The following is a 16,305-nucleotide window of genomic DNA, read 5'->3' as shown; positions in this document are numbered from 1 at the left end:
ATAGTGATATTAATATACATACTAATTGTGTAACCATTTACCAATAAGTGATTATGGTGTAAACTAAAATTGTGTGGTCCTAACTCCGGTCCAGGTAGCCCCATCCTTGGGCGCAGTTCATTAATTACATTCCAAGTAGGTTCTGAATCAGCGCTCTAACCAGGACATACAGCTCAGCATAAATGGCTAATCAAATGACTGCAATTGAATCCATATAGATGCTGCAAGTTGGGAGTATTTTCAAGAGCAGATTTTTTTTTTTTTTAATGGAAAATGAAACATTTAAGGAAGTTTTTGGTAGCTTTTCTACAAAATACCGCCCTATACCTTTCCAATATTGAACTTGTATTCCTTTACACTTGACAGCTATACATTTAATTGTATTGTATCTTTGTCTCCCACTACACGGCTTACTACGGTTTAAACGCTCATTGGTTTCCTTTTCCATCTGCAGTCCGTTTTGTAATGAATATTGGATAACCAATGTGGTTTCATGTTATAAAGCGCCGAGTATAGAGATTTGAACAAGTAAAAGCAGCAACTCCACCTCGTCTCTGCTTGGCCTACTTTGACGATAAACAACTGACTTTATTTAAAGGAGATTAATTTCGCATTACACCCTTAATGAATTTTTTTCTTTAAAACAAAGGGGCTATTTATCTGAAGCTCAATCCAAAGACCATGAATAAATAAAATCTAGTCAAAACCAGCAGTGCAGAAAAGGTCTTTCTTCTTGCTACTCTAACTCGTCAAATCAGTTTCTCCTGAGTGGATCCTTTTGATGGATGATTACTTGTAACAGTCAATTGCTACACCAACACTAAACGATACCCAGAGGGAATGGTTCCACTTCAGCTGCAGGACATAATGGATTGCAGCTGAAATCAGACGAAAACCTGGACAAGAACATTATTAGCTTCTTTACTGGTGCAGGAGGGGGACCAACACATTAATAATACATTAACAGTCTTTAAATAATAATGAGTGATCTTATTCCTCTTCATATGATAGTCTCAGGATTCAGGGGAAGAAAGTAGATCACGACCTTGATTTGGTAGAGGACAAGTTAAAAAACAAAAACTGCTTTTAAAATTATAGAAAAGATTTGTTTTCCCCCCCCCCTTGCCCCGAAATGATTCAAGACAGCTTCATTTAATGCTGCTACTATTCAGGTGGGCATATAAACTATGCATAGAAACACCAGCAACAAAGGTTGTTTAATTCCAGGTACTTTCACTGCTGCAATCAAAATAAGTCAAGTATATTACTTGAAAGTTAGTTACGGTCATCATTGCATTTTTTGTTCTAAAGTACTAACCGCAAAAGATAAATTCTGATGCAGGTGAATAATGATGCAATATAGAACAAGTAGAGCAGGCATTAAAGTACACATAGGGAGGATGAAACCTGTGTGTATCAAAAAGTCTGATAATGCATTTAATGCAGTTAAGTAAAATCATAAGACAATTTGTCACATGAAGTTAAATACAGATAGATAAAAAAATGTTAAATGTTTATACAACTTTAACCATGATTGAGATATATATATAGATATATATATATATATATATCAAATCAATCACACACAAACATACACACTGCAATGACTATACTATAGTAGCTCTACCATCAAGAAAAATATAATGAAACACAAATATAACCACAATGACAATCAGGAGCAAATCTCTCATCACACAAGATTTCATTTTAGTGAGTTCAGCAGACTCTTTATTGTTCTAGATCTACTGATAGGAAACCAACAGATGTTACTTCAGTGAATTTGTTTATGGTATGTCTACTTTTTCAAATAGAACAGTTTCTCCAGACAAAAGCAGGGAAACCTAGTAAGAGGTTGTACAGGCATATCCCGGTTAAAGGACACTCACTTTAACTACACTTGCGAGTAAGGACATATTTTCAATAGCTCCATACCCCTATGTCCGCACGTTCACTTCGCGAGTACAGACACTTATTCTGCCCTACAGACCGCCGTAATAGTGACGCCCTGATTCCCCTCTCCCAATTGGCGAACGTCAGCTTGCGCATGCGCCCGTCAGCACGTCCTGAACAGCAATACCGGCTCCCTACCTGTACCGAAGCATCGATAAGGGGGAAATGGTAGTGCTTCATTTAAGTACATTTTCGCTTTACATACATGCTCTGGACCCATTGCGTACGTTAATGCGGGGTATGCCTGTATACAGTGATATTTAACATAAGCCGCATAATTTACAATGCATTTTGTTAGATTGCCATTTATTTATGCGAATAGTCCACCAAGTAGTTTTATAGAGCAAGAAGATGCCCCAGTCATGATTTCAAGGCTGCAGCCAGGTTGGGAGCGGGCGCGCTGGCGCTCGAGCGTCGTGCACTCTGCTCAGCAATTTCTGGCCAGCTAGTTGCACGTGTCGGGGGACGCAGCCATGATGTCACAGAGCTGATTTGCCCTCATTGGGCGAACCGCTCACGTGACGCATCAGCGAGCAGCCAAATCAAATTTGATTGTCTCGCCAAGCAGCAAGCGCACGGGCACACGTGCGCACCCTCGACAAGGGCATTCAGAGTCATCACTGATTGCTCCGCAGGTTCGCTCCACCCTGGCCGCAGCATAATACACCACTCCTTGCTATGCTGCAGTAAGCATACATACAGTATAGACCGTTCACCAGAAGGGCTTATACTGCAGTGCATACACTACAGTACTAAACAGCTCGCAGATAAAGCTTTCATTTGTAAATGATAAAAAAATAAAAAGTTGTATCACACTACAAAAATGCACTTACCTCCCTTGATCAGTGGAGACAAAATCTAATTCAGACTTAAGACAGCAGAATGAAGAAGATCTAGAAAAAGACAACCCGCAGATTGTGCAAGACTTGCATCTGAAACACTACTCTGAGGAATGCATTTTAAGCACACCCCTCCCTGCCTCATCAAAATCGAGGAAGGGGAAAAGCTTGCACAAATTGCTTTTTGTGCCCAGCTAAAAAAAATAGGTAGGGGGAGGAGGGGTCTCAAAAACAGCTCCGTGTTACTTCAGGCACAATGTCTAATGCTGATCTCAGAGCCCAACTGCACGTTTATGCCAATGACGGCACTTCTACTTAGAAGAAATTCACAGTGACATTTCTGACATGTACAAACACAATTAAGATGATGTCAATTAGTTTCCAATGCCCTAAAATCCACAGTATGTAACAGCAATTCAAGAATGTAAACAGTGAGCTAGTCAATCCCTGGTAACGTAAATGTGAACCTTATTTAATTAAGCACGAACAAGGAGCGCTCACGTAAGCGAATGTAGCTGCCACGGGTGCAGAGTCGAGCAAAGAATAAAGATCCAATCCAAGCTGCATATATAAAGAAAAAGAAGAAAGCACTCAGGTGGACTTGTGCAATAAGTGATTTAATTAATATTGGTCAACTTTAATGGATCTTATTTAAATAACCTGAACAAATAAATAAAAACAGGGTTAACCATGGTAGATGTATGTAGATGAGAAATAACTACTCCAAGTTGCAATCTGTGTGATTTAAAAAAAAGGGGCTGTTAAAGAAGCATTTCGGTGTAGGATTCCATGGAGCTCAAAATCGGTGGTCCCCCGAAGTCCGAGGACCGGCCGGTTCCAGAAATGTGTCATTTTTTTGTTCCAGATCGGACTTTAAAAAAAAAAAAAAAAAAAACACACATGGCCACAGGGGTTTCCAATAGAATGCTGCGGCATCATCTCTCGATGTCACCGCATTGCAAGTCCTGACCCCGGCGGCCATTTTGCTAAGCCAGGCTTGCTGGCTGGTCTCCCTATAATGAACAGGCTCGCCACCGTTGAACCGGGTGGTCCCCAGCAATTGGAAGGCCCCCAGGGTGTAGGCAAGTGTACAAAAACATACTGCTTCTTTAAACAAATGTACAGTAATCACACTTCAAAGACAAAAACAGTCAAATGTTTTGTTTCGAGGGGGTTAATTTCCTTCAGTTACTTTATTTGTGACATCAAGTCATGTCGACGAGAAATTCTTAATTTCCAATGTTTCAGCTCACCAAATGTACCTATTATAGTTACATAGTAAATGAGGTTGAAAAACAAACAAACATAAAAAACACATGTCCATCAAGTTCAACCTATGCCAAAATGTAGATGGTAGATACTTCTCCTATATTTGTAATTAGAGTATATTGTTTCAGAAGAAGGCAAACAAAAAACCCCAGGGACACATTATCCAATGCTGCCTCATAAAGGGAAAAACTAAATTCCTCCCTGACTGAAACTTTTGCAAATTTAAATAAATGTTTATGCCGATCACCTACATTTAATACCCTAAACTTGTTGCCATCATTTGGTTAAATTTGTTTCAAGAACTGTTTGCACTTTTAACCTTTTCACTGCCAGTAACTCTGCAGAATCCAGGAGGATCGCAACCAGTGGGTGCGACAAGTCTCCCGTTGAAAAAAAAAAAAAAAAGTCTCACTCTTCCATTTAGTCTCCAGTATCAAACAAAAAATCAGTAGCTTGGTGCAGCTGGCAAAAGCTCTAGGCGGGCATCCATGCAGTAAAGTGGACAGGAAATGAAATGTGACGAGCCAACGGGGTGTTCATATGCATGTCACTACCCAGAATCCTTATCTGCAGCATGACAACTATCATATGTGATGACGTCGTAAATTTTAAACAGATTTGGGGACCTCTGAAAGACAGATACACTCATAGATAATTTATCTTTGCTGCACTTTTTATGGCGAATTACAACTCTACGGAAAATAATCACACAGTCCCAAAGTTGAGGATGGAAATGTTAAAGAATAATAATGTATTAAAACTGCAGTTCAAGCAATATCCTGTGTGTTTTTTTTTTAAATAAATCAGTTCTGTACTATGAGAAAATACCTGTAGCATTTAAAAAAAAAAAAAAAATGTTTTAAAGACATTTTTAATGTTTCTAATGTGGGAAGCATTTCCAAAGTGACAGCCGCCTTCCCCTTCTGATAGGCTCTGGCTTTTGAGCCCTGTCCTCGCTCTAGCAGTGGACCAATTGTATCCAGTAACTGCCGAGTCAATCATATTCCAGGAACTACATTGCCCAAAATGCTGTGCAAGGAACTGAATTAAATAACCTGGAGCACGCGATCGATTACAGGAAAACGGATCGATCTGCAGCTTAGCTAATCAGTTGTCAGTGACAATGGGGGGAATTATATATTTTTTTTTAAACTGCAGCTTTAAGGAATAATTTGACACAAGCAATGGCGTAATTCTTCAGCTGGTTTTTACTAATTAGTAAGACGCGAGCCATACCTAGAAAATATGCCCACGACAGAAAAAGATATTGCAAACTGATATATTACCCTTTGTTACATGGGCGTAGCATAAAAACTTATAACATTTGATTGGATAGACCAGGGGTCTCCAAACCTGTCCTCAAGAGCCGCACACAGGCCGGCTTTTATGGATATCCCTGTTTCAGCACAGGTGGCTCAATCAGTGGCTCAGCCAAGCACTGAGGCACTGATTGAGCCACCTGTGCTGAAACAGGGATATCCATAAAAGCCGGCCTGTGTGCGGCTCTTGAGGACAGGTTTGGAGACCCCTGGGATAGAGTAATACATCTGTGACGCATACTAAAATAATGTGTGGCAATGTGTGTTGTTACTTTTAGTTGATTGGTCAAAGGAGGTAGTAAGCCACAGTCGTCTGTAGAAAAATACTGTGAACAACACTTTTGATGCCCAGTCCAGATGTAGATATTATTATTATCATCATCATGTTCTTGTATAGCGCTGCTAGTTGTACACAGCGCTTTACAGAGACATTGTGCAGGCACAGGTCCCTGCCCCGTGGAGTTACAATCTATGGGGTTTTTTTTTGGTGCCTGAGGCACAGGGAGATAAAGTGACTTGCCCAAGGTCACAAGGAGCCGACACCGGGAATTGAACCAGGCTCCCCTGCTTCAAACTCAGTGCTAGTCAGTGTCTTTACTCACTGAGCCACTCCTTCTCCGATAAAGTAATGTCCAAGAGTTAAAAAAAAAAAAACTGAAGAAAGCAGCTACAAAATAGAAGATTTTTGTACTCATTCTTTAAGGGACAGTCACACAAATCCCTTCAGAAACAATATAAAACTTTATGATAAATTACAATAAATATACCATTTGTACATACTAGAAAAAAGTGTGAGATTTGCAGATTGCAGATTTGATTGCAGATTTATCCAATGTTTTAAGTTTTACTTTTACAAGTAATTTCTTAGCATGTATAATGTTTTATTAATCATCTAGGCCAAAAGAATCACCTAGACATTTGTTTTGCAATTTAGAACTTTCCTGTGATAGCTCAAGTCAATTAGGGAATTATATGGAATAAAAAAAACCCCAGATGTTATTTTATAGCATGCTTAATTATTTCCATGGAAACAGTTCATTTTGCTACCAAATATTTAGGGCTTCAAACAGCAATAAATCCTCTGCATCACTGTTCATAGAGAGACTTATACTGTAATGAGAGCGGGGGGAAAAAACACATGTATGCAGTTTCCATTGTCCTAATCTTTTATTTCCAGAAAAGGCAAAAATAGTCCATTTTCATTTGTAGAACCAGTATGGTTTGAAATTTTCAAATGTAATCTTTGTATTCTATCCACATACATCTAAATTAAGAGGAAGACAAAACAAATACTCAGAATCTTAACGAGATAGATATACCATAGATATAATTTTCCTCCATAACATTGCATAGACACACCCTTTAAACTGTCTCTCTACTGCTAAAACCAACAGGCACGCATTCTCCCCTTTCTCGACCATTGTAACTGTAGCAGGGATCCCCCTTCTGACCTCCTGGGGGGAGAGCAGCTCCGTGGTGCAGGAGAGACAGCAGCATTGCGTCGGCCATGTTATGGTTGGCATGGCCCTCCAGACAGTCATGTGGTGGCCCTCTCGGGGTTCGCGCAACCATAAGGAAGGGGCTGGGAGAGACAGGATTTCCTCCGTGGTACAGGGGTGACCTTGTATCTAGAGCCAGGGAAGAGGAAGGTAGTGTCTGGGGAGCCTGCCAAGCTCCTGGACTAGGCCCAAGCCTGCCCCTAGGCCCAGATAGTTTCCTCTCACCGCAGAGAAATGTGCAGGGCTGGCCCTATAAATAGGTAGCTCCTGTTAGTGAGGGAGCATATGAAGCACAACGTAGCAGATCAGTGTGCAAAGGGATCAATTTGTAAAGAGAGTGGGTGCTCCAAAGATAGTGAAATCTTCATGCAATTAAATCCATAAGTATACGGCTCCAAGCAAAGACTATACTACGGAGTGGGTAAACAAAGTGATCAGTGAGTGACCAGTCCAATACAATAAAGCTTCTCCTGAAGGAAACAATCAAAAATGCTCATTATCACCTTAATGTAACCTCATTGGAGGAAATCAAATATGTCCTGGTACTCATCCATTTCCATAAATCACATAAGGAATAAAAAAGGAACAATCTTACCCACTCCTTGAGTCTAGTGAGTCCGCAGTGGCGTGCCAGCCGCTGATGCAGAAGTCCAATGATAGAGAGTAGAAGGTTTACCACCCGACTCCCTGGCAAGTGCGCTGCTTTCTTCTACTCTCTATCAGTGTGCAAAGGGAGGCTTCCCCCAGCGGCCTGTGGATCAGCCATCACCCAGACCTTAAGGCGTGAGGGGCTTGTTGTTGGAGATCCCGCAGCGTGGGACCCTGCTGCTATTCTTGCCCTTGCTGGGAAGTGTGGCCTGGCTGGACCTTAAGCCAGATAGGTATTGTGCACCAATGCAAAAGGGAGAGGGTAGAGCTGCCCTCACACACACACTGGGAGGTGTTGTTTGTTGGACACTGGGTTACAAGTGCCCGAGCACCCTAGGTACTATTGGGGCTAGCTACTCCAGGACTATATTACTGTTATTATTGTGCCTTGTGTTGTGAGTATTATTCTATGTATTCTGTGGGACCACAGTAAACGAGTTATATTATACCGGATTGTGAGTATGTTATTGGGGTATACCCTAAGGTATATGAGTTCCTATGAGGGGCCATCCTATTACCCAGCATCCTCATAGGTGGAGGCGCTGCACCATATAGAGATATACAGAACACACAGTCACTCCAGGCTCCCTATGAGCAGAGGCCCAGGCCTTCTGTACGCCTAAGTGGGTGCCTATTTAAGTGAATAAATTACAATTTATTTCATCACTCGTTTTGCTCAATGAAATGTTCTTGGTAATTAAGGTGTTAAAAGCTTGGTCTCCCGTGACAGGTCCCCACGGGGTACTTGACAAAAAGGACCAGATAGGCCAGAAACATTGCACATTATAATTGTTCAGGCTATATGTTTGCTTGTTGGACTTAATAAATACTTTATTATTTTTCAACTCCTGTGCTGGTATTTTGGATCACGGCTGTGATCCTTATAGAGATATATTATTACCCTTCTCTACCTTGCACAGGCATTCTACTTAGTGTGTGCGGCCATTATACACATGTAAGGCTGGGGCCATGGTACTGCAGACCATGCAGAGCCGTCCGCACGCTGAGCGATCAGACTTGTTCGCGTCCATGCGGCGTGTGCGGGCGTGTCTGCGCGGAAGCAGGAGGGGGCACGCGTTGCGTGAGAAATCAATTATACTGATTTCTCAGCGCGACAAACAGGTCACGTGAGCGGTTCGCCCAATGAGGGCGAACCAGCTCCGTGACGCCACTGGCACGCCCACGGATGGCACACGTACCATGGCCAAAAAACGCACACACTTCAAGCGGGTGACGTCACGGCCGCGCATGCCTGAAGGCACTATGGACCTGGCCTTAAGAGCTAAGCATGTGTATATAAAAGAGAATACAATAAGAATCAGACAATAGTAAAGGAAATCCCTGCCCCACAGAGCTTACAATCTAAGTTGTATGATAGGAAACAGACAGCAGGTGAGAGTATAAGGGCAGTAGATGCAGTAATTGGTAGGACTGACTGTGGGTGACAGAAGCCATGAGTCTAGGCCAGTGTTTCCGAACTCCAGTCCTCAGGGAACATCAACAGATCAGGTCTTAACGATATCCCTGCTCCAGCACAGGTGGGTCAATCAGCGGAGGTGGGTCATTTTACTGAGCCACCTGTGCTGGAGCAGGGATAGCCTTAAGACCTGACCTGTTGGGGTTTCCTGAGGACTGGAGTTAGGAAACACAGCTCTAGGCTATTGGAGCACTTAATTGAAGGTCAGTTTTAAGGTTAGTCCTAAAAAGGTGAGGAGAGAAAGTACTTGGCATATACATTACATAGTGTGAGGGAGTTTCATAGGTAAGGGGCAGTAAGGGAAAAAGTTTTAAGGCGAGAGAGAGCAGTAGAGGTGAAAGGGGTGGAAAGGAGACGGCTGTGGGTAGAATGCAGGAGACGAGCAGGGCATAGCGAGAGATGAAAGTTGATATGTAGGGAGGAGCAGATGAGTGGAGAGCTTTAAAAAAAAAAGAGGTAAGGATGAAAATTTTGTGGGTCATCCGATACATGATGGGAGCCAGGATGGACTTGAGGAGATATATTCCATCTATATAGCAGCTATGCTTCTATATTCAGGCAGAGCAGATCATTTCATGTTGTAGTCTATGCAAATACATACTATAAAGATATAGCAATACAGACTGCTTCTGAGATTATTCACACCAACAATTCAAAGAACAAAGGAATTGAATAATGTAATGGCTATTATTACAATAGCTACATTTGAAGCCTAGAAAAATAATACAGTATCTTTTATGCTTCAATAATAAACTATACTTTTGTTCTTTTTAAATCAAGGCATGTGGTTCTTAATAAATTGCCACCCACATGTTAAAATCAGTGTGGAACAATTAAAAAAAAACCTTTAAAAAGGAAGTTATGCAAACCCTGCATTTCACATGAGATGTAAAGAGAAAATACTGCCAAAGGTCCCAGGTTACTGACAGTCCCAAAAGAGGAAGATCAATTGGAGACAAATGTTCCTTTTGCAATCTGCTGGAAGTCTTTTCTTAAGAGAATATGCTTTAATAGATTACATAGCAGAATGCAGCTTCAAAACATCAAAGTTAACAAAAAGTCTTGCTACAGCTGCGGCCTAGTGCGGCCGTAGCGGCGCAACTCTGATAACCGCGGGCAGATGCAGTATGTTTTTTTTTTGTCCGGAGTGTATTGCGGAATTTTAGCGCTCATAATATTAGCATTTTATTAGCGCTGTCTGCAATACTGCAATACCATCTAAAAATTCAGGGGGGCGTTCGCGAGCTGTTGTCTTCGAAGTCTAATACTTTAGCAGTTCAACCTACGTCAGTACACAGTCTGCGTGTGCGCGTGCAGTAATTGTAGATTTGCATATTTATACATGCATGTGCAGTGATGTACGTCTCATTTGAAAATTGTTGAAACGCATAGGCGTGTGCTGTAACAGTATCACATTTCGGCATATACAGCGCTCTCCCCTCGCTCGCCCCCGCACACACACAGGATAATTTACTGCACTGCAGTATTTCAACTTCTTATCTTATCTATAGTACAGTACACCTCTCCCACACCATTCCTTTGAATGTGTGTCTATCTGGTTTCAATCACATTCCTGCTTGATAGCTGTTGATTACTGTGCATGCGTCTGTAAGTTCACCACTGCTTGCGAAGTTCAAGAGTGAGTGACCAAAAAAATATATATATTATTTTTTTCTCCTCATTTTTTATTTTTATTTTCTGCACAAGCCTGCATAAACCATCTTGATATTACGATATTCAAATCTGCGCTGTAGCTTTTGACTACGACACTGTGCGTTTGACTGCACATGGTTGATTTGTGTGCTTTTTATGTATTTGGGGGTGTAGGGATCAAATTATTATGATGACCTGCCTTTTGAAAATATGTAATTTCTTTGAACTGCAGTACAGCTAACATTTCATGCAGCTGTACCCTGTACCCCCCTCCCCCACGCACAAGGCGCACTCAAGGATTTGAACCTCTTATCGACAGACACCTCTCCAGAACCATTCCGTTTCTAAAGCTTGCCATTGTGTTTTTAATCGTCCGTCCCTAGCCGAGCATCACCTCTCTGCGCCTGCGTGCCTAATTTTCCTATTGTTGGCTTTGAGTCACCTCTCAGTAATCCTCTTTGGGAAAGGGGCTAGCTGATTATTATTGCGCATGACTCACCCAACCACCCCCCCAACCCTTTGAGGCTTTGTTTACAGTAAAGCTTTTGATAATCCCTTCTCGAATTTGATATGTAAATCTGATTTGCACAGCACTGTGAAATTGAGAGTTAAAAAAACCATTATCTGATTTATGTTGTTGATGCAGTAAAATTACTACTTTTTGGTCATTCTTTCTTTTTCTTTGGTGTAGGTGTGTGGGGGGGGGTTGTCAATGATTTTGATTATCATGAATGTAAAGAAATATTTATTTTATTTTATCAGGAACAAAAAATACAAATAATAATGAATAATACAAAATGCAGTCTTTATTCAGTTCTTCTGTCAGATGAAAATTGAGGGCCGGAGGATAATCATGAATAACGCACATTGATAATAATATTAATAATATATATAATTTTTTCCGCCTTTATCTTCTTCCTCATTCTGTGTACAGTACAGTAGTTCATTGAGAGGAGAGGTTTTGTGTACATCGTGACTGCAGTTTACTGTAGATACTGTACAAACAGTTCACAAACTTTACACGATAATCCCCCCCTCCCCCAGTCCATCCTTTTTTTCTGAAAAGACAAGAAAACAAAAATTTTACATTTTATGAATAAAGATTTTTTTTTAATAACACCATACTGTTGTGCTGTACATGTTTTGACTTTCTGTACTTTAATAAAGGAGATGTTGCGTGTTTTAACTTGTATTAATAAAGAAATGTTTTTCCTTACTGTACACAGGACCTGCAAAATTCCAGTCCCCGAGGGCCGCAAACAGGCCCAGTTTTCAAGGTTATCCTTAAAACCGGGGCTGTTTGCAGCCCTCAAGGACTGGAGTTGTGCAGGCCTGACTGACAATAAATGTTTTGACTTTCTGTACATAAATGTTTTCACTAGCAGTAAACCATACACATGTTGATGTTTTGAATTGCTGTACACTTAAAATGTTTTTACATTGTATTTGTAAATAAATGTTTTTGTACTTACTCCACCAATAAAAGAAAATGTTGATTTGTTTTAAAGTGTTCCATTGTCTCCTTTTATACTGTAACAAAATACAGTGTTTCTAGAACATACTGTACAGTACTGTCCAGGCATACTGTAGGCATGCTCAGTACTGTACATCACAAGAGTATTAAAACAATACATGCTGTACGGGTATAGAATACACATATGTATTGGAATCAATGTAGAATAAATGCATACTTTTTATTTTTTCGAGTTTATTATACAGTATATATAAAAAAGTATTGTATACGGTCTGAAAACAGCAGCATACTGTTTCAGATTTTCTATGAAGCTCTCAGTTACAGTATTCTATCCTAATCAATAACAACGGCCACTAAACTGTAGACTCCGGTACGTGTTTTTTTTTTAATCAGATTCAGCAATGTGCAGGCATTGTAACACAAAGCGATATTATCCATCGAAACCCCTCCATTTGCCGTTTTCCGCATGAGATGACAAAGTTTTCTTTTCTGAGGAACAAAAAAAAAGTAAAAGTTTTACTGTAATGGTCAGTCAATCCCCTAAAGAAGTTCCCAGTCAGTCCCACCAATACTTTTCTCGGGGGGCGTCTCCTGTTTACATGCGCATGCGCCTACCGTCGATGTGATGACACGCATATGCGTTTCAAGAAGGTTCCAATGCCCATGCGCCTCGCTTTTCACCAATTGTGCAGTATCTACTGTAGAAGCTGCTCAGCCAATGATATTGCTTACAGGAGAATCGCATCAATATTGATATTTAAAAAACAGAATAAAATACAGCAACATTACTCACCATAGACTTTGCCAATCATCTGGCGCCGAGCCACTGCCAGTCCCGTATTCTTGATCATACATGTCGTTGACAGGTGACAGCGGGACTACTACACCTGTAGTCAGCTGATGAGGCTGGAAATCGCTTAGGTACATGCAAGCTTGCTCGAATCTGCACGCGAAATCCGGCTCAGGCTGCGGGTATCCGGGCGGGGACAGACAGCAAGGGTTGCCGGTCACCAGGTTTTCACTGACGGTCGGACCGTTATTGGAAGCTGCCGCTGTCGCATTGCTTGCCAGCGACTAACGTTTCTTAGTTGGTTTTAACACGACCTTTCGCCTTTTGCAGTCTCCATGATCATAGATACGGGAAAAACCCGGTGATACACACCAATACCCTCCAATAAAATCGGGATCAATACGAAAAAAACATGGATCGCTACATAACTTTTTCCTTATTGCACGCTTCCACACATGAGCATCTGGCGAAAATTTGTAAAAGTCAAAGTTTTCAATAAAATACTGATAAATTTGAACAACTGTTGCCATCTTATCATCTGTTGCATTAATCGCGGCCCATATTAAATAAGCGTACGTTCTGTCGGGTTTTTGGAACACGGACTGCAGTTGTGCACTCATGGCGGCACTCTCAGGACAATAACCAGACCAGAAACTGTGCTTGTCTTTTTTTAATATGAAAAGCCTAAATTGATACATTATTGTAACTTCTTCAGTCCCAAGGCCAATTTACAATGGACCACTGTGGTATTCTTTTAAACACCTGCAAGTCGACACATTACTGAAGCGCATTCGCATTACAATTCATGAATATCTGCCATCTGGCGGATACCCGAAGAATTGCAACCAATTAAATCCGAACCATTATCAATAAACATGTAGCCCTTTTTCTGAACCCTCCCAAAGGAACTACTGGTCACTGTACAACACCTGCGGCTCCAGGAGATCTGAGCCTCTGCTAGCTGGGAGCCTGGGGTAACACTCATACACTTACTTAGCGCAGCGCCTCCACTTACCCAGGATCCCCGTGATGTGAGATTCCCCTGGGCAAGAAACATACAACACAATATGATTGTAACTGGTTTTACTAATAATAATGCACGGTAGCAATAACATAACATGTACACTTATACTCTAACGGTATAACCTGAACGTGTAACCTTAGTGGCTCGGCCACTCTCATCAGGAGCAACGTCTCCGTCCCCTCACCGCGTGCCCCACACACCGTGTCCATATATATTAATGTGATGGTATAGGCTCAGTTCTTTAACCACTCGCTCAGTGTTCATAAAGAGTTTAGCCTAGGGTGGGATCAGCGCCTGTTGACCGGTGTTGGTGCACTTGTTGTTATAGTACCTGCCGGTCACGGCGGTGACCGGTACCTCTTCGCAAAGGGTCAGATGAATCAGCGGTCTGTCTCCTGGGTCTCAATGTCCAGCCGTCTGGTCCCAGACGACTCGCCAGCAGACCTGCTCCGCACGCTTGTCCCTTTGTCCCTAGCTGGTACGCAGTAAGGTGATGCTCGATACTACTATAGGCCGTCCCTGCAGCACAGCAACCTTTGGTGTCTTCAGGGAACACTCCTAGGGGCCTACAGGGTAGCCTGCCCTATGCAGGTGGGTCACTGACCCCCTGCACCCACACTACAGGCATACCCCGCATTAACGTACACAATGGGTCCAGAGCATGTATGTAAAGCGAAAAAGTACTTAAAGTGAAGCACTACCTTATCCCCACTTATTGATGCATGTACTGTACTGCAATCGTCATATACGTGCATAACTGATGTAAATAACGCATTTGTAAAAGGCTCTATAGTCTCCCCGCTTGCGCACAGCTTCAGTACAGGTAGGGAGCCGATATTGCTGTTCAGGACGTGCTGACAGGCGCATGCGCGAGCTGACGTTTGACTATTGGGCGATATGTACTTACTCGCGAGTGTACTTAAAGTGAGTGTCCTTAAAGCGGGGTATGCCTGTACCTCTCTCTTCACCACCCGGGTCCCCTATGACTACTACTCCCTAATCTCTGCAGCAAACGCACTGCACTCACACTGAACCTGCAGCAACCCACTGCACTCACACGGAACCTGCAGCACCCACTGCACTCATTCGGTATCTGCAGCAACCCACTGCAGTCAACCTGGTACCTGCATTTACACTGCACACACACTGACCCTGCAGCAACCCACTGCACTCACACGGTATCTGCAGCAACCGCACTGCACTCACTCGGTAACTGCAGCAACACTGCACTGCACACACACACACACACTGTGCCTACTTGTCAGTGCTCACAGCACTACCTGCCGTGACACTGACAAGACTGCACACTCACACCTAAAGGCTGGGTCCATAACCTAGGGGCCGTCCCTCAGTACCTACCCCTTACCCTGGTGGGGATTGGGGCCTGCCTGGGATCTGGGGAACTACCTTACCTGGTGTAGGAGCCACTTGCTCCCTACCCCCTTCCTTCCCCTTCCTGCTCCCAGCTCCAACTGCCAAACGTGGTCCCCGCAACATTGTATCCTTTCTCCACAGGAGAAGCTGCAAAACCCTATTTGCTGGCTGGCTGCACGTGATGTGGGTGAAAGGGCAATCCCCAGAGGCTGCTGGGAATTATAGTCCACTCAGGACCTCTTTAGCATTGGGACTGCGTGCGCTACCCTTACTGTGCCTGCGTGACCCATGCGCACGCTCGCGCAACCTGTCATGGCGGCCCCCGCTAACCGGGTGCGCCGCCGAGGCTCCGGGGACTCGGAGCGCTCCCTCCTCCGGCCCCCACCCTCACGCCGTGCCGGCGGGTCTGTCGCTGGCTCCGGCGGCACCCGCGATCGCTCGGCACGCTACAGAGGGGGTCTTTGGTGCTGAAATAAGACCGGGGCTACATTCACATCAACCGCGCATCAACCGCGGTTGTGAATGCAACATGAATGCGGTATAAATGCGGTCAGAATGCGGCATGAACGTGGTGAAGTGCAGTGAAGTGCGTGGCATTCGGAAAAAAATCCCGAAAAAATTCGGAGATGTTGGAGAATAAAAGGGGCCGCGGCTGTACAATCTTTCATATCAGGCATCTTAAAATGCACATGTAGAACATGTTTTTTCATTCTTTTGACCAGTAGAACCAAGTTGCAGTGACAGATCCCAGAAATTATATACAATGATAAATACTGTGGCTTAGTTGATTATTTTTAGCATCAACTAAACGGTTTGCAAAAGCATAAGATTTCAGATTGCGTATAAAGTGGTCATCTCTTCCAAACCATATAAACCAGACTCTTCCCTTTTACGACCACAAAAACGTTCAAAAGATAGATCGTTTGTTAAAAGATAGCACTGGGCCACCAAAACACTTCTTGTTGATTAGCGCCACAGCAGAAATTATG

The 16,305-nt window shown here is 42.7% G+C and overlaps 1 protein-coding gene across 5 annotated transcripts in view; it reads right to left on the bottom strand.

Moving 5' to 3' along the window:
* The window catches only part of KCNAB2 (potassium voltage-gated channel subfamily A regulatory beta subunit 2), a 189,057-nt gene that overhangs the window by 148,317 nt on the left and 24,435 nt on the right, over positions 1-16,305 (bottom strand). The window contains exon 1 of one of the 5 annotated variants that reach the window (XM_075604954.1): positions 2,784-2,866. The exons of the other annotated variants lie outside the window; for them this stretch is intronic. The gene's annotated coding sequence lies outside the window, so the exon portion shown is untranslated. Of the gene's footprint in view, positions 1-2,783; positions 2,867-16,305 lie in introns of those variants that run through there. 5 annotated transcript variants of the gene reach the window in all.

This window comes from Ascaphus truei, chromosome 6 (genome assembly GCF_040206685.1).
Source record: "Ascaphus truei isolate aAscTru1 chromosome 6, aAscTru1.hap1, whole genome shotgun sequence".
Taxonomy (NCBI): domain Eukaryota; kingdom Metazoa; phylum Chordata; class Amphibia; order Anura; family Ascaphidae; genus Ascaphus; species Ascaphus truei.
This window is presented reverse-complemented; position numbering and strand designations above follow the sequence as displayed.